Below are 26,231 nucleotides of genomic sequence, written 5' to 3'. Positions count from 1 at the left end.
GCTCTACCCAGACCATGACCCAGACGTGTGATTTCAGCTGTGTGGGAAAGGCCTCTGAGGACCAATGAAGGTTAGGAAATTCTTCTCACCTGTCTCTGGCACTAAGTTAAGTGTCTTGCCCGGGGTTAGAGAGCACGTATCCCTATATCAGAAGTGGGTCTTGAACCTGGGTTGTTCCAACTCAGAGGACAGATCTCTCCCATGGTGCACTGCCTATCCTGTCTAGGGTCTAGCGAATAGCAAAACCAAGATTCGCATCCAGGTCCTGTCAACCCCAGATTCAAAGTTTTTTCTACATCACCATGCTACCTTTACATTCTGCCAACACACTCCCACCCCCATACCATCCTCCTATGTAGGACAGATACTATGATCCTTATCTTACAAATAAAGAAACTGAGGCACAAATGAGTGAGATAGTTGGTGTGAAGTTTCACAGTCCATTATCCACAAGGCCAGGACTAGAACCTAGGTCTTTTGAGTTCCAATTCTCTCAAAAAAAAAAAGGAGCTCTAAGCTGCCTGGCTGGCCGGCTGCTTCCACCCTGCCTCTTCTGAAAGTGCTGAGTGAAAAGAACCATTGTCTTTGGCTCCTGCCTGGGGCCATAAAGTTCACTGCCTCGTCAGGGCCTGAGGCAGGCTGTGTTCTCCGAGGTTTGGCTGGGAGCCTCAAACCAGAGCCTTCCAATCCCAGCCCAGTCAGCCCAGGGGGAAACCTCCCTAATGCCAGCCTAGTCAGCCCAAGGAGAAAGCCAGCGTCTGCTGTCTTTAACTCACCGGGGGCTGAAGGTCTTGGAATCAGTCTGCGGTGGGGCTTCATAGAATCTAAGAAGCTAAAGGGCTTTCTGTTTTTCCCCAACTGGGGCAAGGTACTAAGGTGCAGCGGATCCCAAAAAGTCTGGTTCCACATTGGTCCTGCCTGGGTAGAGCCCTGAGTGAGTCTGATGCAGAAAGCAAGGTATTATAATGAGAAAATAGGCCGGTCTCAGAGTTGGAAGGTTTCAATCGGGGTCCTTGCTGGCTGGTCACTTCTCTCTCAGATCCTCATTTCCCCACCTATAAAATGGGAGAGGGGAGGTTGGGGGATGAGTCTACATGGCTCTTAAAGTATCTAATATTCAGGGCAGCTAGGTGGTGCAGTGGATAGAGCACTGGCTCTGAAGTCAGGAGGACCTGAGTTCAAATCTGACCTCAGACCAAACACTTGACACTTACTAGCTGTGTGACTCTGGGCAACTCACTTAACCCCAATTGCCTTCAAAAAAAAAAAAGTATCTAACATTCTATGCTCTAACATCCACCTCTAAGGTTCCATGGCTCTATCTCTAATTTTGGGAGTCTCAAGCATGGGAAAAAGATGGATGAGGAAAGGTGTCTAGAGGAACAGGGGAGATGGAACATGTCATCCATAGGGCTCTGGGAAAGGTGTCTATCCATAACCAAAATACATCTCATACCACCTGCCTGAAAGTATACCCACTAGAAATCCATTCCTCAGAATTTCATTTTTCTTTGAGAGAAAGGAATGAATTTGTTTTATTACTATGGGTAACTATTCCCTCTATCAATGCAAATCAATACCAGTTCTTCAACTTACAGTACTTTGAATAATAAGGATTAGCATATGTTCACTATATTGCCTACCTCATGGGGCTGTTCTAGGGGAAGGCATTTTCTAAACCTTTAAAGCGCTCTAGAAATATGAGTTTTGTTATTTGATGCTCCAACAGACATGTGGTCTCATCCACATGACCACAGCTTGCCTTAATAAAATTGCAGCCGTATATTCCTTCTTATATTTTGTGACTCTTGTCCACAGAAGTTCCACCTTTAAACTTCTTAAAATTACATCTATATCAATGAAGCACTGAGCACCAATAGCTAATTATCTGACATCTCTCTTCATGACTAGGCCACCTCCATTTCTAATTGTTTGCCTCCTTACATCACTTCTACTCAATTTGCAGTTGGTAATGTCAACATGCATACCCAATAGTCACCTCTCCATTACTCTCAAGGTGATCCTTAACTTTCATTAATAATAGTAATTAATACTTAATTAATAATCAAAGCATTATCAAAGGTATCCCTGTTGTTACAATTTTCAGTTAATCATCAACTTTTACATATAAGTAGGAAAGAGTTGGTTGGAGAAAGCTTTGAAGGAGGTATTTTGCTTTACCAAATCAAAAGCTTTGTCAATATAAACAAACAATAAACAATTGCATGATTACCCATCTAACCTATATCAAACTGCTTCCTATCTCAAGGAGAGGGGGTGGGGAGGGAGGGAGAAAATTTGGGACTCAAAAATGTTCAAAAATGGATGTTAAAAATTGTTTTTACAAGCAATTGGGAAAAAATAAAACATTACTAAAGAAAAAAATAAACAAGTTGTTTTGAAGCTACAACTTTCAGTCAATTGTGTGATGGTAAAGATTTAGCTTACAGCATAAAACTATTCAAAAAATCCTATCTGTTCCTTTCTCATGCCTCTATCAGGGATCCCACCCTCAAAAACCATTTTGCATTCACTTTGCCTGTCTTGTGTATTTATCCATACTAGTTGATTAATACCAGTATCAACACCAGTTGAATGTAATGAAAGCCTATGAAAGGCCGATAGCATTTTCATTTTTGTCTTCATATTTTCAGTCTAGCACAGAACCTGGAACATAATATGTGTTTAATGCTTGTTGAATTGAATTGAAGTCAAGTGAACTAAATTCCATTAACATATACTATATTGTCACAAAAATTTTGAAGAAATGGGAAGCCAGGCACCAGATCAGTAGTTACTATTATTTTCTCAACTATCTCCTTTTGGTAATTATAATGTCCAAGACTTTATTTTTGTCCATCATTTGATATCTTCTCCCCTTTCCGGTACCTAGACAATTAATTGATCTCTACCTGGCCTTGAAATTACATCACCTCCAGCACTTAGCTCCTCTGCTTATGCTCGGTATCATCTAGCTGCTCTTCCAGTAATTTCTTTTCTTTAGGATCATTTCTCCTTCCTCATCTAGCACATCTGGACTATCATGTTAAAGTTCAGTTTTGTTAGCTTCACTGTCACAGATGTAGAGAAGTGGTTATTATGGAAATCATTTTTTTTTCATCCTTAAATGCCCACAGGATGATTTGACTTAGTTGGGACTCTTGCCAAGCTTTCTGTAAACTTGGTTTTTTCCCTCATGTCAAGTCAACAAGCATTAAGAGCTTTCTATAAGCCAAGCACTGGGAATAAAAATAAGCATAAAGAAAGACAATGCTTTCCCTCAAGTAGCTTACGTTCTAGTAGGGAGGGCAACACATAAAAGGAAGCTGAAATAAGAGAGGTAGGAGATGAAGGTACCTAGCCCAGGACATGGTAGAGAAAGTCCAGATTGTCAGGAGTAAAGACACGGTTGTCCCGGGCATCCTCCTTAAAATGGAGGTTCTGGGAAGAGGCAACCAATCAGAGAAATAGGCCATAGGACCAAAGGGTACTTCTAATGTGAGAAGTAGTCCAGTGATGGAGTGAACTCTCCGGTGGAAGAGGTTTCTGTGGCATAGTAGAGAAAGTCCAAAGGAGAATCATGAGTGAAATCTGGAAAGGAATGAAGAATGAACAATAGCGCCTACCTCCCAAGGTTGTTGTAAGGATAAAATGAGATTATACTTCTAAAACATTTTGCAAATCTTAAAGCATTATATAAATGCTAGCTATTATTATCTTCTGCTTCTTGGTATCTTATGAGATAATATTGCTCATAATGTTCTACTAGTATATTATCAGCACCTAGCCTGGTACATAGTAGATGTTTAATAAATCTTTGTTGATTGAATGATTGATCCTAAAAACGAGTGTATAGCGTAAATGTTATTGCCTTTAGCTATCATATCATTCCCTTTGCAAGAAGATAAACATTTGTGTACTAAATCAGTCTTTTGATCTCTTCAGCGTGACAATTTATTAAAATCAATTAGACTTCTTAGAAAATGGCAATAGGATATGTTGATATGTATTATTTCATCCATTTCCCACCTTTCAATGTCAAAAGTTTGTTTAAATAAATTTAACACCATCACTATAGCCTTTCTCACAGATGGTAGACAGTGCTACTGTATTTTTAAGAGACAGTAGAATCTTAGCATAATCATTTAACTGTCATTCTCTGCATAGTTTGGGAGGAGATAATTTTTGTGCTATTCTGAAGAGACTATTAACTATGATGCCTTAAAAAGAAGACAGAGAAAAGGGACTAAGAGAACTTATTTCCTGAGGCTACTAAATTTAACTTTATCTTGCAAAGAAAATGAAGACAAAATTATGAGTAATGTGTTTAAGTGGAATTTTGAAAGAACTGAGTGGTAGGACTGTGTTTACAGAATTGAGAAGTCAACAGTTTTAATGATGGTTAAAGATAACTTTGTGATATTTCCTAAAGCTAATAGGTTGCAATTATTTATGTCTATTTCATTACACTATTACAAATTTATTACACTATTTACAAATAATATAGCCAGTAAACTTGATGTTTATGTTCTCCAGAACATGCCCAGGAGATTAGAAGTTTAGTATAAATAAAGGTTAAGGGTTCTTAAGCCTATGGATCTCTTTTCAGAATATTTTTTTAATGTATAAAATAAAAATTCATAGGATTATGAGGGAAACCTGTTACAATGAAATAAAATTACCAAAATATGCTTGAAAAATTCACAAACCCCAGATTTAGAACTCCTGATAGAAAAAGAAATGAGCAAATGCTTATGGGGGAAAAAAATGTTATTCTCCCTTCTCACCTAAGCCTCTTAGAATTCCTGGCTTCCTTCAACACCCAGCTCAAATTTCACCTTCAGCAGAAAGCCTTTCCCAGTCCCACCAGTTATTAAATCCTTCCCTTCTAAGGTCTCCTTCTACCTATTCTGTATTATACATATATATTTCTATATATATATTTCTATATATATATACACACACATATACATATATGTATATATAGGTATGTACGTGTGTTTGTATGTGTACATATATACATGCATGTATACATGTATGTATATGTGTGTGTGTGTGCTTGCTATCTCCCTCCTTGAATGTAAGCTCCTTGAGGGCAGGATTGTTTTTGCTTTTTCTTTGTATCTCTAGTGCTTAGCCAAGTTTCCAATTCTTAATAGGGACTTAATACACATTTATTGATCAATTACTTTTCCCTCCCACTTTCAAGTGTTCTCCCTTCCCTCCAAATTACTTTGTATTTATATTTCTGTGTACATTCCATTTCCCTCAAGTAAAATGTAAGTTCCTAGAGATCAAGAACTGTTTCCTTTTTGTATTGTTCTCCCTGGGGCATAGAACAGTACCTAACACATAGCAGAAGCTTAATAAATGCTTGTTAAATTGAATTTAATTGAACTCTTCCTTAGATAATGGTTACAAGAATGAGAGAATGGCCTAAAATCTAAGATAAACTTCTAGCTATAGAGAGAACTTAACAAAGGCTGGCAAGAATGTATTTGCCTAGATTTACCAATCTAATCAAAAGTACTTTCAAATAAAAATTATTGGGTGAAGGGGAGAGAGAAAATACTGCTTCTGTATAGCCATCAAACTAGATACTATAGAAAGTAGGTACAAGAAAGGAAGAAGAATAGCATTTGAGGAATCCAGGAGTAGACAGGAGGCAACCCTCAAGAATAGTGTCAGTTCAAAAATCCATGGCTTCAAAAATCTATTGACAAATGTTCAAAGTTCATGCAATAATAAATGAAATAATAAATTAGAGAAGCCAGAGGGGCTAATACAACATGGATTTTAAATCATGGATATCCCTAAGACTTAATTGATTTAAAAAAACCCATAACTGAAATATGGTGCTAGATGGGTATATCTATTCAAAAGAAACAGGATAGGCAAAGAAGGTAGGGCTGAAGGAGGATTTTATATTAAGAAAGCATAACCAGGAAGCAATCCAGGATCAGGAAAGGGGAAACATGAGGACATCATGTGGGTGAAGATCAAAGGAAGGAGATATAAATGTAATTTTTTTCATTGGAATATATGAATACCTGTCACTGGAAAGAGGAAATTGATGACAGGGTCAAGAAAGAGATCATGAGCCTGTTAGAGATGTATGGTATAATGGTGGTTGGGGGACTTCAAATTATCCAGACATCTGCTGGAATTCTCTCTCTCTCCCTGCCCAAAGTAAAACAGATAATAATGCCTTTAGTTGTCTTAATGATGTTTATCCTTCAAAAGGTGGAGGAGACATCTAGGAAAATTTTTATTTTGGATCTGATTCTCCCTAACAGGGAGGATTGGTTGCTGGCAAAGAAGCGATAGAAATTTTGAGAAGAAATGACCACTCCATTCTAGAATTTGTGATGGAGGAGAAAAAAATCTGGGCAGAGTCTGACATGTAGCCAAGACTTGGGAAAAACAAAATTCAGAGTTCAGAAGATTAAGCAGAATCCCACAAACTCTTCAGATAATTCCTAGCTTCTCTAGAAGTTTACAAGGTAAGTCATCCCAGGAATAGTAGCAAATTCTCAAGAAGGAATATGAAAATATCGATGGAAACAATTCCAATGAAAGGAAAAATAGGAGTTATCTGAAGAAACCAAAGTGGATGCACAAAGAACTCTCCAACCAACTAATATGGTTTAAAGATACATACAGAAGATGGAAGAAAGTACAGGTAACAGAGATGACTATAAGTTGATGATGCAATTTACATTCCTATAAAAAATTGTCAGGAGTGCTAAAGCTCAGAATGGACCAAGGCTGGCAAGAAAAGCTAAGCACAACCAAAAGAGGGTTATTTGTTTTGCTTTATTTTAGGCTATATTGGGCAACTAGAGGCACAATGGATAGAACACTGGGTCTTGAGTCAGGAAGATGCAGCTTCACAAGTTCAAATCTGGCCTTATTTGCTAGTTATGTGAGCAAATCACTTAACCCTGTTTGCCTCAATTTGCTCATCCATAAAATGAGCTGGAGAAGGAAATGGCAAGTCACTCCAGAAACTTTGACAAGAAAACCCCAAATAGGGTCACAGACAGACACAACTGAAAAATGACCAAATAACAACAAATATTGGTGGAAAAGGCAAAGATGGTAGCTGACCAAATTTGTACATGAAAAATTAGGAAGGGTGACTAATGCATTGGATGACAGAGTCAAGATCCAAAAAGATCTTGACATGCTAGAACATTGGGCAAAATCCAATAAGATGAAGGTAAATTCATTCCAAAAAAATCAGTTTTACAAGTTCAAGATGAGAGAGATGTGGCAGGACAGTATTTTATTTGAAAAGGATATGGAGATTTTAGTGGACTACAAGCCACTGAAGTGGTGCAATGTGGTAACTATGAATGATAATGTAATCTTGGACTGCATTAAGAGAGGCACAGTTTCCAGGAATAGGGAAATGATAGTTGCCTATATTCTGCCCTGGTCAAACCGCATCTGAAGTATTCCATTTAATCCTGAGCACCACAGTTTAGGAAGGAGATTGATAGAGTGTCTAGAAGAGGGCAACCAGGATGTCGAAGAGAGATGTTTAACCCAGAGAGGAGAAGCCCGAGGAGGTCCATGAGAGTTGTGTTCTATTATTTGAAACAATGTCATGTTAAAGAGGAATAAAATTGTCCAGTTTGGCCCCAAAGGGAAGATCCAGGGCAATTGGTGTGCATTGCAAAGAGCAAAATGGAATATGTAAAAGAAAAGTTCCTAACAATTAAATCCAGGAGTGAGTATACTGGAGTCAATCACAACCAGCTCCCAAGATCCAACTGTTCAATTTTCTCTTTGAACATTTACACGTTGGAAATTCATGAATGCTACAAATTGAGGTTTGGTTTATTATATTATTGACTTCTAGATTTAAGAAAGTGATGGAGAAAATGTCAATAATGCAAGTGAAGCTTAAAAAGGTAGCCTCTGTACAATTTGTTTTTCCAGAAAATTGGTGAACATTTACTAGCACACCTCTGATTTTTGTTGTTGTTATTGTTGTTCAGTCATTTTTTTCAGTTGTGTCCAACTCTTTGTGACTCAATTTGGGGTTTTCTTGGCAAAGACACTAGAGTGGTTTGCCATTTCCTTCTCCAGCTCATTTTACAGATGAGGAAACTAAGGCAAACAAGGTTAAGTGACTTGGGTCACACAGCTAGTAAGTGTCTGAGGCCAGATTAGAATGCACAAAGATGATTGTTCCGGACTCCAGGCCCAGCACTTTATCCACTGTACCACCCAGCTGCCCTACACTCCTGATTAGAGCAATCCAAAAGTATACCTTAGTGGATAAGGTGAGTTCCTCCTCCTTGGAGGTCTTCAAGTTGACTTAGGATGACCACTTCTAAGATATGTTACAATGGAAACTCTTTCTCAAGCTTGGGTTAGACTCAATGGCCGCAGAGGTAGCCTTCTCCACTCCTAATATTGTCTGATTGATTCTGTGAATGAGGAAGGAGTGTCTTCCCAGCATAGGAATGTCCTAAGCAAATACATAGAGGCTAGAAGAGAGCAGGACAAGAACAAGGAATAGTTAGTATTCTCATTTGGCCAGAAAATTGATTGAATGAAGGGAAATAAAATAAAACAAAGATGGAAAGGTAGATTGGAGGCAGATTGTGAAAGACTTTTAAATGCCAGGATGATGAGTTTGCATTTTATCGTAAAGAGAACATAGAAAAATTCAAAGATTTGGAACAGAGGAATGACCCAGATCAATTTATGCATTAGGAAGATTACCTTGTCAGTGATATAAAGCACTCACTAAAGACTGGATAGTTTAGATGCAGGGTAAGAGGGTGTGACAGTCATTTAGGAGAGAGAAAATAAGAGCCTGAACTAGCACAGTGGCCATGGGCATGGAGAGAAAAAATGATGCAAGAAATATTGTAGGATATCATATGAGCACTGGGGACTTGTCCAAAGAATCACAGAATTGTAGAATCCACAAATTAGAAGAAACTTTGCTGGTCATGTAGACCACCATGTACATTATTGGGACTTCCTCTACATCATTTTGATGTTTATCCAATTATATTTTAATCTGATTTGGGCAGTGTCATGGGCCATGCTAGACACTTCTGACATAGAGGAGGGATTTATTTGGTAATGCTTGGCTTTAGAGAGTAGAAATAAGATTGGTCAGTCAATCAAGAGCTATTCATTCATTTGTTTGTTTTTTCATTTATTTAGCATCTACTATGTGCCAAGAACTCTCTTGGGTGCTAAAGAATGGAAATAAGGAATCAATTTCTGCTCTCAAGGAGCTTACATTACCTTAGGGGAGACAACATGAAAGAACATTTGTGGGTACCAAAAGACACCCTGATTCAAACCAAAGACTATCTGACAAACCTAAGTTCTTTCCTTGCTTTGGGGGTTCCTTAACCTCAGGGTGGCACTCTACATCTGAAGCAATGTATAAGTCCCTGGGGTAGCCATAGGAGTGGGCTAGTTGACTCCCTAGGAAAAAACTCTAAGTTGTTTTTCTTCTTGTGATGGACCACATCCAAAAATGGGACTAAAATTTGGAAGCACTATATAGGTTCTTGGGAGGCAGGCTATCACAGCCATAGAATTTAAGAATTAGAAGAAACTTTGAAAGTAAGTTAGGCCACTCTGTACTTGAGCATGACTTATGAGCTTCAGAATTGGGCCTTTGTGTTTTCTGTCAGGTGAAATAAAACCTCCCCTATAGTTGATGCTTTGTTAGCTTCTGCATTTGCATGACAATTGAAGCCCTTTTTTCATACTGTTGTGGAGACCCACCAAATGTTGGTGTTTCAAGAGGAAGCCCCAAGTTGACGACATAAGCCAAAGAGGACCACGAAAGATATTTCCCATCCCAAGATTGAACTCAATTCACTGTAGACTTTGAGTTGTGAGCTACAGGTTACACAAAAGTGTAACTATGACAGGGCTTAGGAGGAAGATTCTATGCCTAAAGAGCCCATAGAATCCAGAAGCCAAAATGAATGGACACATCAAGAGGTATCTAATCTAGGTATCCCAGGCCACCTGTGAGCTCTGGAGTTGTCATAGATGTTAATTAGGGCTTAGTATCAACCTTTTTTTTTCTGTTGTTCTGTAAACAGACAGGAAGCACAGCCTTTGTTTATAAACCCTGGGTCTCTCTCCAGAACATGCCTCCCCACCCATAATTACTTTCAGAGCAGGCTGTTTTCAGTTAGGGAAAACGGAGCTTCCTTCCAAATGGCACTGGACATGACCTGAAATTATATGTTTGGCTTTTTGGAAATGGACATTCAAGTCGAATGAACAGCCAACCTTCAAGTGGGGTGGAGGAAGGAGAGCCAGTCAAGGCACCAGAAGTCCTGCCACTGGATGAAACCAGAGAAGGGAAAGCAGAACCTTTTGTCAGGCAATATTGTGATGAGACTGAGTTTGTGGTGTACTGGAAAGAGTACTGAACCAGAAGTCAGATCTCAGCTCTGACACATACAATCATATTGCTAGCCTCAGTTTCCTCATTTTGGAAATCAGGCTAAACCTCATACTATCTTCCTCTTAGTTTTATTGTGAGAAAAGTGCTTTGCAAATCTTCAAGAAATATAAAAATGGAGAATGGTATTTCTTGCTTTTAGTGGTCTTCTTCCTGATCTCAGACAATGCCCTTCTTCCTACACCAGACATCCACCCTGGTGGAGACAGAGACAGCGAGGTGGCACAGTGGATAGAACTCCAGATCTGGAGTCAGGAAGACCCGAGTCCAAATCTGGCCTCAGACATTTATCAATTGTGTGACTCTGGGCAACTCACTTAACCGCTGCTTGCCTCAGTTTCCCCAACTGTAAAATGGGGATAACTATAGCACCTACCTCACAAAGTTATTGTAAGAATCAAAGGAGATATTTGTAAAGTCCTTAGTCACAGTGCCCAGCACATAGTAAGCACTAATAAATGTTTGCTCTCTTCTGCCCTCCCCTTGTCCTATCCTATTATCATCACAGTGTCAGGCTCTCTATGCTTCCCAAAGTGACAAGTAATCTAGTAGAAAAAGCTATGCTAACAAAAGAGTGCTAGGTGATACACTTCCATTTTCAAGAAATATATCCGCATTTTATCCATGCCTTCTGGAGATAGTGTTCTGACCCATATCATCTCATCCACTATTGGTAGGAGTTTCATTCCAGATGGGAAGGAAGGTATAAAGGAGCACTGGAGTGGAAGTACAGAGACTTTTGGACTACCCCACTCCTGTCTCTAACTGGTTTGTGATGATGTACAAATTCATATCACCTAGATGATCTGTGGAAAGGTGGGGATGGATTAGACTGATCTCTAAGGTCCCTTTCCACCTCTAGGTTTCTGTGCTAGACACAACTGGCCCAACCCTGATGAGCTGATTTCCAATTGCTTTAACTGGGATTCAGCCAGAGAGTGTTGAGACAGGTCCAATCCACCACCATTTGTAGGAAACCACTCAGAGGGTAAAGCAGAGAGGTTCAGGTATCCACACTTAACTTTGAACCTTTCACTTTGATGATAACCTATTTCTATAATAGGATGCACCCTCTCCTACCTGTAGGGCCTGGGCTGGCCATACCCTGAGGCTGATTAGTTCCTACCCTAATAAGAAGCTTAGGAAAAACTTCCTGTTTGACCAGTCAATGAACATTTATTAATCACCTTTTATGTATAGAGCACTGTGCTAGTCACTGAAGACACAAATACAAAAAATAGGATAATTGTTCGGTTGTGTCTGATTCTTCATAACCCCTTTTGGTGTCTTCTTGGCAAAGACACTGGAGTGATTTGTCATTTCTTTCTTCAGTTCATTTTAAAGATGAGGAAACTGAGGAGAGCAGGGTGAAGTGATTTGTGCAGGGTCACACAGCTAGTAAGTGTTTGGGGCTGGATTTGAACTCAGGTCTTCCTGACTCCAGATGGTGCAATAGATAGACCTGAAGTCAGGAAGAACTGGGTTCAACTTTGACCACAGATACTTATTAGCTGTGTGACCCTGGGCAAATCATTTAATATCTGTCAGTCTCACTTTTCTCATGTGCAAAATGGGAGACATAATAGCACCTACCTCCCAGGGTTGTTGTGAGGATAAAATGAAATAATATCTGTAAAGCACTTTGCAAATCTTAAAATTATATATAAATGCTAGCTGTTATTATTATCAGAAGGTTATAACATACAGTTAGGTCTTTACTAATACAAATAACAAATCCCCTGAAGTGGCCTGATTATTTCAATTCATGCTGCATTTCCATTTGGGCTGGGGCCAGTTACATGATTTACATAATGAGAACTTCAAATAGTGCAAATTCAAATACATGGGACCACTTTGGGAAATTCATCATGGGCATTAATTGGGACCTAACTGTACATCCAAATAAGTAGGTAAAGGAAGCTGCTCCAAGTTTGGGAGATTTGTAGCCAGCCTCATTTTCACATCTAAGACAGGAATTTAAAACAAAGAAATTGAAAAAGAGGATAATGGCCTTTCACCAGTTCCTCTTTATCCTTTTGTTCTTGTTCCTCCCTCACAAAGCCCTTTGTAATTGTTTTAGTGAAGCCCCAGGAAATGTCTTTCCACTCACTCATGTTTTGACAACCAAGAATTGACTAACCTAGAGCTAAGCAGACTTTCTAACCTTAAGTCAGATAGAGGCTCTGGACAAAAACATAAGACACAGGTAGCAGAAGGAAGAAAAGTGCTTATGCATTCTTATAAACTGACTGGCCAATCTGTGTTTCAAAAGAGCTTAATTCTTCCTATTTGTGATGTGTGTGTTTGTAAGAAATTCTGCCCCAAGTTTATGGAGGAAATGCTCCATAGCTACTTTTTGTAACTTTGTTATAGAATGCCTTTGCTTTGCATTCATTCTCCTCTGATTCACTAACACAAGTAAAAACATTGGTGGGGGCTCATGAACTGTAGCTTTGAACAGATATGAACCCACAAAAAACCTTGAGGCTGATGTAATTTTTCTTTAGGGCCTGTGTTGAAGAAGGGATGTCCTAGGTCAGGCCTTAAGGCTTAAGGTCACAGGTTTCCCACCTCGGTCCTAGCTGCTACAATCATAATACAGGCTAAAGAATGGAGGAAACAAACAGATGGCTCCATAAATATTCGAGGAAGTAAAGAGCAATAATATGAGGTTGGTGGGGAAAGGAGATCAATGAATTCAAAGAAAGATAGCACCTGAACTGAGCTTTGAAGGAAGATAAAGATTCTAAAAGGTGGTATTTGGGAAAGAGTATGTTGTACTGATGGGAACTGGTAGCCTATATTATCCCATTTTTACAAAATGCCCATGGCCATTCATTTTGTATACGGGAGAAACTGAGGCCCAAGGATAGCTGGTTGACTCTTTCTCCCAGGGTCACAATGAATCACCAGTGGGAGCCAGAAGCTGACCCATCAACCTTGACTGCTAGCTGGGAACCCTCACCACAGGCCCCTGTGAAGCCAAGAGAAGGAAGTCTAAATACTAAAGTCAAAGCCTATCCAACATCGTGTGGTTCACTCAAATTGCTTTTTATTTTACTCATTTTATTTTTTTAAGGAAACATATATATGTGTATATATAGTGTTCAGTGCCTTCTGGTACGTGAAACAATCCAGCTTTCAGATGAACTGGAAAACCCCAAATTCTCTTCATTAAGATCCCAGGGTCCTCTCAACTAAGCATTGGACCTTTAACCCCACTGCCTGACCAAACTCCAGTTAGATATTAATGGTCATGCTGTGGTCTTAAAATCACTCTTGTGACCAACCGCTCCCCCCTCACACCCTCTTCCTCCCATTCCAAGGTTCATGTCTTTGGTATTCCACAAGTCCACACTCCTTCCGATTTAACATTTTTTTCTCTGTCCTTGTGAAAAGAAAGGCAGGATGGAGTGATAAAGGTCATTTTCAAGTATCTGAAAGAGTGGGTATAATACATAAGACAATGACCAGTTATGTCTCGGTTCTACACAGGACCAGATAAGATGGGATGGAATACCATTACAGTAGGACCAATTTGGATTAAATATTATTTAAAAAAAAAAACTTCCTAACACCAAGGATAGCTAAATTCTAAAACAAGAAAGTTAACAATCCAATTAAACAACAGAGTTCACCCAGAGAGCTAGAAGATGGATTATACTATGGCTTGGCTCTCATATAATCTATTGATTCATGACAGGTAGTATGTGGAACATGGATCCAGGAGAAACCTGGGTTCAAATCCTGCCTGGGTGCATCATCAGCCTTCTTCTTCATGTTAGGAGTAATTACAGAATCTGATGGGCCCAGCACTGCTGTATCTGGGGGGACCAGGGCTCCGGAAGCTGTGATGCCGCTCTTGTATCCTCCTAATTCCAACCTTCTGTTTTCACTTGTTTCATTTCCTCCAAAATTCCCTTCCCAGGCTAAAAGCTTCCATCCTTGGTCTTGGCCCAAAAGTGAAATTATTTGGAAACTTAATATTACAGTAATAGTAGTAGTAGCAGCAGTAGCAGCAGCAGCAGCAGCAGCAGCAGTAGTACTAGTAGTAGTAGTAGTAGTGAGAAGAGGAGGAGAAGGAAAAGAAGTCTTTTTCACTGGAAGTCATAAAACAAATGTTATATGACCACATTTGAGGGGTATGGTAGGGAGCAAGTATTACTCTTCAAGGATAACTGGGAACTTGATAAGCCCTGAAGTCCCTTCCAAATCTGAGATTTGATATTTCTTACAGGTTTTACAGAAGAGATGGCATCAAAACTGAACCTTAAAGAAAACTAAAGATTCCAAAAAGTTAAGATAAAGAGAAAGTATAATCCAGACTTGGGGAAAGGGGAGGAACTGATAGATAGGGAGGTTTTGTGCATTTAAATGTACAGAGACAAAAGATGAAGTTCAAGGAACAGCTGGTATTTTACTCTGCCTGGAAAATAGATCATGTGAAGGGGAATAATATAAAATAATGTTGGAAAGGAGAATGGAACCAGGGTTATAAAGGGCCTCAAATGTCAGGCTAAGGAATTCCTCTTTTATCCTGGAGGCAATAGGGAGCCACTGAAGGATTTTGATTAGCCTGTGAAATGGTCAAATATACCCTTAGAAAGAATATTTTGACAGCCATGTGAAGGGTAGATTAGAGAGAGGAGGTACTGAAGTCCATGAGACCAATAAGAAAGAGAAGATTTCAAGATTTTCTTTGGCGCTAAATTCTTGGAGCAGGGAATCAAGAAGGAAAGCGGTTTTTTTAAAGCACTTTAAATTTACAGTTTTAACCTTGTTAAGTTTTCTATTTTTAAAATGCTATTTTCTGGAAGAGACATTGACCCCTTTAGAAAGCAGTTTCTGAGGAGTTCTCCTGCAAAGGCAAATTGTAAATAAGGTTGCTAGGGGCAACTTCAGCTACTGAGAGAAGCTGCATTGATTTAAGTTTCAAGCAACACCTAAGAAAAGCAGCTTTCTCTAGCTGAAGAGGGAAGGTTTCTCTCTTCTGAAAAAAGAGAGTGGAAAATTACTGGCTTCTGATTGGGAAAAGGTTCTGAATGTTTCACCTGGAATTTTGGCCACGTGGTGGTAATCTCTCTTCTTGGTCCACATAGAAGAAAATATACAAGAACTCAAAATTCAGTTGCCCAATCAAACTGGCTAGAAAGACAGATGATAGGGCTTTGCAAATGATGAGCAGAAAGTAGCCATGAAACATTTATGAGAGCAAAATCACTGGCACTTGAGAAAAGCTGGCCTGAAGCATCCAAACTCAAGCACATGGACTGGGAAACTTTCAGTCCTACTTTAAATGGGTGAGTTACAAAGGAACATTTTAACCAAACTGTGTGAAAGGTTAGATGGTAAAGTTGCTACTGTAATTAAAAAAACGATAAAGAAGGTGTCTAAGTATACCTTGAAAAAGCTTTTTTCACTTGCTTTAGATAACTATTCATTGTTAAACTACTTTAATACAATGTTCTACCTTTTAAGAATAATGAATGGAAAAGAATGCTAATCTATTTGTATTATTAGTCATACTATTATGAGCTATTTTTTCAGTTGATAGTTTGTGGGAGCTGAGAATATAAAAAGGGCAGCGAGGTGGGGCAGTGGATAAAGAGCTGGACCTGAAGTTAAGAAGACCGAGTTCAAATCCAACCTTGGACTCTTACTAACTGTGTGACCCCGGGCAAGCCACTTAACCCTATTTGCCCCAGCATTCTCATCTGTAAAATGAGCTGGAGCAGGTAGTGGCAAACCAGTACAGTATCTTTGCCAAGAAAACCCCAAATGAGGTCACAAAAAATCAGGCACAACTGAAATGATGGAACAACAGAATATGAAACAAAGGTTTCTATTGCCACCTCATGGCAGTGTACCCTAATTGCAAGTTCAGTTCTAAGGTGATTATTAAACTGGAATCTATGGGAAATTCCATTACAAACCTGAGCAAACACAAGTCACAACAGAAACATTTCAAGGGATGTTGGGGCAGTGTTTTTTCTGAGTCCCTTATGGGCCCATTACTACAATAATTAAAGCCTGTATAGGAGAGCACAGATGAGTCCTACCAAAATGCATTTGTTTATCTTCCTCTCTGGAATTGTAAAGCATTGTCTTGGTCACTAGACATTGTCTGTAGATGGGAAAGTTTCAGAGCCACACTCTCAGCCAAGAGTCTAATTAACTCTTTGTTTGGATCCAATTCTCACAAATCTCCCTCTCTTTATCTGACTAACTCCAACACCATCCTGAACTTCCCAAAGAGAGAGAAACCAAAACCTTGTTATTGCCCACAGACAACAGTCTTCCTTCTCATCAGAACTCAAAGATAAGACATGTTTCCCTATTATCAGTCCATAGAAAACTGACCCAGAAGCAGACATGCAAATTTGTACAACAGGCAAGTTGAGGGAAGGGGATCCCAGACACTGAAGGCTGGGGAAATCCTAATCATATGCTCATATGCATGAATCCTAGATATAAACCACAAGAGTTCCTGTTCTATAATGCCTCTAAAAGGTCATCAGTCAGAATCAGATCACCAACATAAGAGTCACCTTCTGAGTTCCCAAGGATCACTTCCAATAGGGAGGTAGCTACTAAGAATATCATTCAAATACAAAATATGCTGCCACCTCTACCCCGAATTCATGAGCCTGTACTCTCACAATCTCTGCCTCTCTGCAATTGCGTCATGTAGGGACCAATTTCCATCCTAACAAGTATCTCCACCCTGAAAGTAAGAGTTGCTTTTTGTCCCAGAATCTCAGCATTAGTAAGGACTCCAGAGGTTATCCAGTCTAACCAAGCCTAAAAATATTTCCTTCTACAACATACCCAACAATTGGTCATCCAGCCTTTGTTTAATACCTGCTGGTGAAAGCAAACTCACTCCATCCTAAGCCTGCTCCACCTTTCTATAGATCTAAGAGTGAAGAAATGTTTCCTTACATCAAGCTAAAATCTGTCTCAACCACTTCCATCCATTGTTTCTGATTCTGTCTTCTAGGGCCAAACAGAATTCTGATGCCTCCTCCACAATCCTTTAAATATTTTAAGACAACACCCATGTTCCCCCTGAGTTTTCTCATTAACAAACCAAACATAAATTTCTTCAAACTCTCTTAGGACAGACTGCTTGCTCTCCAACCCTTCAATATCCTGGTCAACCCACCCACCTCCACTTTGGATATGCTCTTGTTTGTCACTTTCCACAACTTGTGGTTGGCAGAAGAGTGTAGGCAACCACAGACATAAGATTCTAGAATTTCCCTGTATGAAAGTAAAATATAATGTGTCTTAATTGGAGTGTGGGGTGTGAGGCATTTCTTCAAAGCAACCCTGGATTTGAGTTGTTGCCACCACCAGCTACCAATCAGAAAGCTAGAGATTTTACACTAGGCATTTCTTTCTTTTTAAATACCAAAAATAAGCAGAACCTAGATTCTATTCCCCTTCTTCCCGCCCCACCTCGTAACCCCTCACCTCCACCATCCCATTTCTCAACTCAACAATGGTTGAATGAACAGAACTAAAAGTTTCCAAAGAATTTCACTTTTGGGCCAAGACCAAAGATGGAAACTTTTAGCCTGGGAAGGGAATTTTGGAGGAAATGGAACAAGTGAAAACAGAAGGTTGGAATTAGGAAGAAATAAGAGCGGCATCACAGCTTCCGGAGCCCTGGTCCCCCCGGATACAGCAGTACTGGGCCCATCAGATTCTGTAATTATTCCTGACTTGAAGAACAAGGCTGATGACTCACCCAACACCAGCTCTGACCTCTTAGAAAGCTGCAGTAATAACTGTGCAATACCAGATCCTAATAAAGCCCCAACCTCCAGACTTTGCAATTCAGGTATTATAGTTTCACATGTAGAAGTTCCTAGAACATTAAGACTGCAGACCTTAGAATTCAAAGTAATAGTTCATATTTTCATAGTTCTTTATTCAATCCAACTCAATAAACATTCATTAAGTGCCTACTATGTGCCAGGTACTGTGCTAAGCTCTGAAGATACAAATAAGAAAAAAAAAGACAATCCTTGCCCTCAAGGAGCTTACAATCTTATAAGGGAGGATAACACAGAAGGAAGATGAAAAAGAGGGGGTGCCACCAGGAGTTAAGGACAATGGGATTCCATGGAGTCAAGGCCAGACAAAGTTTCTGATGGAAAATAGTATTACTTAGAAGATTGTGAGTCCTCAATAAAAGAAGTCTTTGGGAGGAGTGTGATGCTCTGCCTTCTAACCCTCCAATCAGAGGGTAGATGTAACTGAGGATGAGGATGAGATGTTGAGTATCAAAACCTAAGTAAATCTGCATGATGATGAGATGTCATGACTTATAAGCAAGGAAAGCCATAGTGCTTTCTTCACAAGAACCTTCTGAGATAGGCATTGTTGATCATGGCACCCCCATTTCATAGTGAGGAAACTGAGGTTGGGAAAAGTTAAGTGATTGCCTACAATCACCCAGTTGATAAATGGAAGAACCTGAGTTGCTCATCATTTCTTATAGCACAGTAGTGTTCCATCATGATCACACACCACAACTTGTTAAGCTCCAATTGATGAACATTCCCTCTATTTGCAATTCTTTACCACCACAAAAAGAACTGCTATAAACATTTTCATACACACAGGTCCTTTTCCTTTTTTTTAATGTCTCTTGGATACAGAACTAGTAGTGGTATTACTGGATCAAAGAGTATGCACAGTTTTATAGCCCTTCAGGCATAGTTTCAAATTTCTCTCCAGAATGGTCAAATCACAACTATACCAACAGTGCATTAGTATCCCAATTTTTCCACATCCCATCCAACATTTATCATTTTCTTTTTCTGTCATGTTAGCCAATCTGATAGGTGTGAGGTGGTACCTCACAGTTGTTTTCTTTTGTATTTCTCTAATAAATAGGTCATTTTTTCTTATGACTATAGATAGCTTTGGTTTCTTCATCTGAAAACTGCCTGTTCATATTCTTTGACCATTTATCAATTGAGGAATGACTTGAATAAATGTTTTAATAGATTGATTATATAAATGTCAGTTATTATTTTCTTCATCATCATCACCCTCACCCTCATCATCATCATTCATGGCTGCCAGCCCACTGATTCTCATTCCTGAGCTAGTTCTCTGTGCACTTTATACTCTAGATATTTCTTTTTTTCTCTTCTCCCTTTAAACTTACCTAGAGTAAAAAATGACAAGGATAAAAATATTAGAATTGGCAGGTGTAGAGAAAAGAACATTAGTCATTGAGTTAGGCTATCTGGGCTATGTCTTGCTTCTAACATGTATCAGCTGTGTAGCTCCAGGTGCAAGCATCAGTTTTCTATAAAATAAGAATCGATAAGATAGGGATCACTTGCACCATCTGCCTCACAGAGTTTGTTGAAAAAGAATTTAAAGTGTTATACAAATGTAAGTTATGATTATGTAATCCAGAACCCTCAACTTGGAACTAAAAAAATTGAGGCCTGTATAAATTAAGTGACTTGCCCCAAGGTCACACAGCTAGTTATTAGCACAGCTGCAATTTCAACCCAGGCTCCTGAGTCCCAGGCCGATGTTCTTTCCACTGATAGACACTGTCAGCTGTGAAGTCCAAAACTGGACATAAATAAGACTCTGGTCAGTCAGTGACTATTATAAGAAGATGATGTTTGAGAGGGATTGTACTACTCCCCTCCTTTTCTACAGTCTAGTACCATGCTCATTTTTTATTTTGTCCACAATGCTTTGGAAGGGGCTCAAGTTAAACTGAGCTCCCTACTGAAAGACCTGGTGTTCTCTCCCTTGCTCTCTTCTCTGACCTAGCCCAGAACTAATTGTTAGTAACCAAGATGGAGGTTGGGTCCTACCTGTCTTTCATCTCATTCTCTCAGAGTCATGCTTTTAGCCAGGTGACAAAGGGTGGTGATAGAGAAATCAAATAAACTCATCCCTGAAAAGAGGCAGGCGTCTTAGCAGGCCTCAGACTATTTCAGACAACCTCAACCTATGTTGTGTGTATTATCCTATTATTAGACTGTTTGAGCTTAGTATTTACCCCCAGTGCTTACCTTACCAGTGTTACTTTGCTGGTAACATACTAGCCTAGTGAAGATGCACATGGCCCCACAAGGATCCAAGGAGTGACTCTAATACATCATGAAAATTTCAGGCATTTACTGTAGCTAACCCTAAGGGAGATATTTCTGGGAAGGTGGGTCTTCTAGCATCTCTCACACGAACCCCATTCAGACAGCCACTGACTCTCTTTACTCTTGAGGTCAGTCCTAGAGGTTAGCAATTCTTGGTGGATATCTGCATCTGCTTTGCAGAGCCCATTGGCACCTTTTTGTGGGTTAACCCTTTACTGACAACTGTTGTTTTTTTTTTCTTTTCATCAGGTTCATCTCCTTTTCTTTCTTTCATTCAACAAATATTTGTTAAGCACTTATTATGTGCCAGCCATTGTGCTAGAATGAATATACAAAGATTAAATGAGAGACCCTGGATAGGCAACTAATCCAATGAAGATGCTAAGGCCAGGGGGAGCTGCATGAGGATTCTAGAAAGAGAGAAAGGACTTCTACACCCTGTAGTATCAGAAGTTGTGAGTGTACTTTGCCACCCATGCATCCTATATGTGTACCTCAATATCATTACACTCTAAGTTTGGGTCCACTTTTCCCATATATTCTATGTGTTAGTGGAAGAGTGCTCCCCAGGTTTGGGGTGGGGGAGGGAAATGTTTTGTAACTACTATTCTTGCTATGGAATCTTAGTAAATGTTTCTGTCTACTGGCTGATTGTTAATGGGAAACATACCAATAGGGGCTTGTAATCTACCACAGTAGGAGTAGTCAATTATAGGGTTACCTTTAGAACCACAGGGTGGTAGCTTCCTCTGGGGAAGTAACCCAGAAGGGGTATGTTCCACATACAAAATAAAAATTAATTAATTTGGGTAGATAGTAATGAATCATTTGCCACCCTCTTCTCACCTTGAGGACCCTTATCTTCAGCAGACAATGACAAGCCATGGCAATGAGGGAGAATTCTAGATAATGCCATTCTTGTGGAAGGTCTCTTTATGTTTCTTTTTCTGCAGCTACTCTGAGCCACCCCAATCAACCCCTGAGGTGTTTGTCAGTCCTTTCTATTTGAGGTGGGAGTAGGGGAGTAGCATACAGTAACTACAGTGAGAAGGGTTATGGCAGAAATAGCAGGCTGGTCATATTTGACTGTCTACACTTTCCTTATGCCTAATGACAAATGGAAATCTATGTGGGTGCAGCTGTTAGGAGGGAATGGCCACACAAAATGTCAGTGATATCTTACCACTGTAATGTCTTCCCCATCCAGACATTCCCCAAAGTACTTTGCACCCAACTGCTTGGGAAAGATACCCAGCTCAGAGCTCTGACACCCTTGACCAGAATTTCTAGCGGGAAGCAGGAGAGGAATGGGGATAGGGGCATCAGGAAGGCCAAACACTAGAAGAGAAAAGTGAGAAAGGGGTGTCCTAGTTAAAGACTAAGTATTATACTCCTACATGTACATGTACGGTTGATGAAAAAGCGTTTGGGCCAGAGTGTAATGAAAGAGGCACTGGAAACAGGTTGAGTTTATGGTGGTGGTATTTTGGCCCCAAGCCCTTTACTCTAGAGCTGGGTCTAAAGACCATAGGCTCATACATGTAGAACTGGGAGGGACTTTAGAGGTCTTTTTTTTAAAACAGATAAGGAAACTGAAACTGAGAAGTTAAGGAACTTCCCCAAAGTCAAGCCCTGGCCTGTGTCTCCTGGAGCCATTCTAAAAGATCTCTTCCTTTATTAAATCCTATTATCCTGAATATTAAAATATACCAGCTCCAGATTACACCTGGTATTCCTTTGGGGTGTTCTACATGGTTTTTTGGTGACCCATGACCTCACAATTTTTTGATGATAGCCCTTTAAAGATAAGTCAGCCTGAGTGTGCTTCTCCCTAAAGTTGAAAGTCTACAACTAAGGGAATCTTCAAGTGAGAGTAGAGATGCATGACCATGGCTGCTGTGAACTTGACTTTGGATCCACTAATATTGGAGGTCCTTGAACCTCCTATTGACTCTCTTAGGAAGTGATTAGCTGGTACAAAAAAGGGAATAAAAAAGCCTTTTAGAAATCATCTCTTTCATTCCCCAGCCATCAACCACAACTAGAAGAGATATCATTCTCCCCCATCCTAAAAGATATCTGGGGAAAGGGAATCAAATTTCCCCAGGGAGAATATTCCATCTCTACTCAGCTACCAGCAATTTGAAAGGAAAATTAGAGATTTGTGGATTTCATGAGATCTGGAGGTGGCGAGTATCTTAGAGATCATCTGATCCAATCACCTCTTATTATAAATGAGGAAACTGAGATCCAGGGAGGGAAAGTGATCTGTCTGAGTCACAAAGAATAGAAAGCAGCAAAGCCAAGATTTAAACCCAGGCCCTATGGCTTCAAATCTGCTCCTCTTTGCTCTACACCAAAGTCTGAAGCCCAAGGGGAGAATGATTGGAAGGCCGGATAAGAGAGGGTCTCTCTTGTCCAACAAAGCTACAGCCAATCAGAGTGCTTTTCCAGATCTGCAGCCAGTGAATTTGGGATGAAAGCAATACTGCCAAAGTTGTAGAAAACGCCTGAAGCCCAGGATAAATGGCTTCCATGGGAAGCCATAGGAAAGACTAATCTTAGACTGTTACATCTGAACTTAAGGTTGAGATAGCAGATTCTGGAAAGCTGAGGTTCTGACAAGTCTTGCTATATATAATATCAACCATTAAGAGCTTGAATTCATCTAAAATCAAAGACAAGTCCTGGCAGAAGGAGCTTGGATAGAAAAGAAGAAAGAACTAAGAAGACTAAGGCTAAACCTCTATGATTGGCCCTGAGGACCAAGATTCATCCTTGAGATGAATATACCAGGCAGTCCATGACCAAATTCTGGACTTGCAAAATCCCAATTCAATGCTAGAAGCTACTTTCCTTTCCATCTAGTAAAAGATACAAAGGGGGCAGCTAGGTGGCAGGGTGGATAGAGTACTGGCCCTGGAGTCAGGAGGACCTGAGTTCAAATCCAGCCTCAGACACATAACACTTACTAGCTGTGTGACCCTAGGCAAGACACTTAACTCCATTGCCTAGTCAAAAAAAAAAAAGATACAAAGGCAAAAAATGGAATAATCACTAGCTTCAAATAGTTTACATCGTATTGGAAGTAAAAGAAGAGTGCCTCACAAGGTACTAGGGTACTATAGGACCTGTAACTTCATCCCAGTCATGCAGAACACCAATTCATAGCAGTGAAAGGCCATGAACTGGCCAACAGAATGACCAGTAAGCATGAGGGCAAGAGAATGTTTCCATTTTGGAAAGCAACTTATAAGAAAATAGAATCACAGAACCATAGATTTAGAGCTAAAAGAGGCCTTTGGACCTAATCCAACACCCCTCACTTTAAGGATGGGAAACTGAGGCCCTAAAAAGTTAAATGATTTGCCTAAGGTAAGTATCAAAACCAGGTCTTCTGAATCCAAATCCAGTGTTTTTTTCATAGCACTATGTTTCAGTCTCTATAGTTGTTTATGTAACTTTATGCTTTACTGGGGATGTGCAGAACCTAGTATCTACAGAGAATCATCATCCACAAGGAGAAAAAACAATTAACAATCACATGAATAAATGCAACTTATTTTTTAAGAGAAATATAAAACATTCCACTCAGCTTTTGAAAGCATGATCGACTCTAATGGTGGACACAACCAATGCTTTATAGTTTCTTTCAACAATTTTCTAATGTGTTTAAACTCAGTCTACACCTAATCTCAGAAGACCTCTGAGAGATTCTCTAGCCATGACAGAACAGTGCAAATCACCTTCTCATGCATAGCATCCACATTCTCAAATGATTGATCCATACTGAGAGTGTTCAAGCCACTGATGAATCAATTAAAATAATAATAATAATAACAGCTTACATTTATACAGTGCTTACTATGTACAAAACACTCTACTAAATGCTTTACAAATATTATCTCATTTTCAAGCAGTAAATGTGAATTCAATATTTAAACATAATCCATATGCCTATCAGTGAAGCAATAAATCACGTGATGCACCTGCAGCACATTGACAATAAAACAGGCATTCAGTCAACAGCAACACAAGACCACAGTCACATGCCAACAATTGGCATATAAGTAAACCATAGCCTTCACATCAGAATCATGGGTACAGGTTATGGTTTCAGCAAACACATGCCGATTGTATTATTAATAGAAATAAATAATACACTTTCATATTTATGTTTGTCTTCATAAGGCAACATAGTGAGCGTGATAGCAGAAAATGCCCATAGAGGGATAGAAAACAGAAATACAAAACAAAAATAAAACCAAAGCAAAACAGGAACTTAAGACAGGCTGAAAAATGAACAAAGTACACACACACACACACACACACACACACATACATACATAGATGCATATATGTATACATAAACATATACAAATGTGGCATATGCATATACATATATACATTTATATGTATATATTTGCATGCATCCAAATGCAACATATATACAAGTATGTATATATATATATACACATGTACATGTGTATATATATAGTTATATATATGTAATTTACAACAAAATTTTAAAAACCAAATAAAATTCTTTCCTCCAAAAATAGAAAGAAATGATCAGTTAAATTCAGTTCAAAACCCAAAAGCATCAAAGAAAAAAATGAAATAAAATAAAAAACAAAAATTTTAACTTAATAATAATAATAATGATTGATTTAAGAATAAAAATAAAAAATTTCAGAGTGCTGCTATCTCCCAGTGCTTATAGTAAAAATTCTGGGGAAATCTACTTTAAAGGAAAATTGTGTTCAAAATCACAAAAGCCAAAAAAAAAAGTTAAATCTTCAACTGATCTCCCACTTGTAATGACGGTGGTATTGTACATTGAGCTGAGGAATGGGCAGGAAAGTGTCAGTCACTTTTACTCAACATCACCTTTTCTATGGGTAGAGCTATTCTTCCTCAGATATATAACTTTCTCTCCAACCACTCCTTTAGTCCTGCCCCTGAGGGTAATAGCTTTTCTTACAAACAGCAAATGGATGTCTGCTTCTGGGCTGGTCACTGCAGTTGACTCTTTTGCCTAGAGAAACTCCATTGAAAGTATTCTTTTTGCCCTCAAAAGTTGCAAAAAAAATTAATCAATATTTTTTTTCTCTGGTTATGAGCCTTAGCCACAGAAAGTGCTCCCCTTCCAGGTGCTCCCAATCATCCCTTTCCCTTCTGCAAACAATAATACACACAGTTTAGTAAGGCAAATAGTGTTTAAACACAAAATGAGTAAATAAACTGTTAAGAGACAAAGATAAGCCTCCTAAAACTAGGTGAAATATCAAACTCATGCCCTCTCAGACAAGAGGGATTACCATTTTCCATCTGCAGTCCAGATGGATTTAAGCAAGTCAGAATCTGTTCATGCCACATTGAATCTAGCATCCAACATTCATGGTTTCATGGCTGTGGGCCCTCTCTTTGTTTCCATGGGGGCTACATCTCTGAAACTCCTCCCTTTCCTGGGTTTTGAAGAAACTCAGCTCTCTTCTCATAAATAGAAAGGACTAGAGGGGCTAAGCTTAAAAGTCACTCCAGTCTCAAGGTCAGCCCAAAACCCTCCAGGAATCAGAGAAAAAGGAAGTAGGAACACTTCTGCCTGATACCAGCAGGCATCCATCTCC

This window comes from Vombatus ursinus, unplaced genomic scaffold, assembly GCF_900497805.2.
Source record: "Vombatus ursinus unplaced genomic scaffold, bare-nosed wombat genome assembly UNPS02014802.1, whole genome shotgun sequence".
NCBI lineage: Eukaryota > Metazoa > Chordata > Mammalia > Diprotodontia > Vombatidae > Vombatus > Vombatus ursinus.
This window is presented reverse-complemented; position numbering follows the sequence as displayed.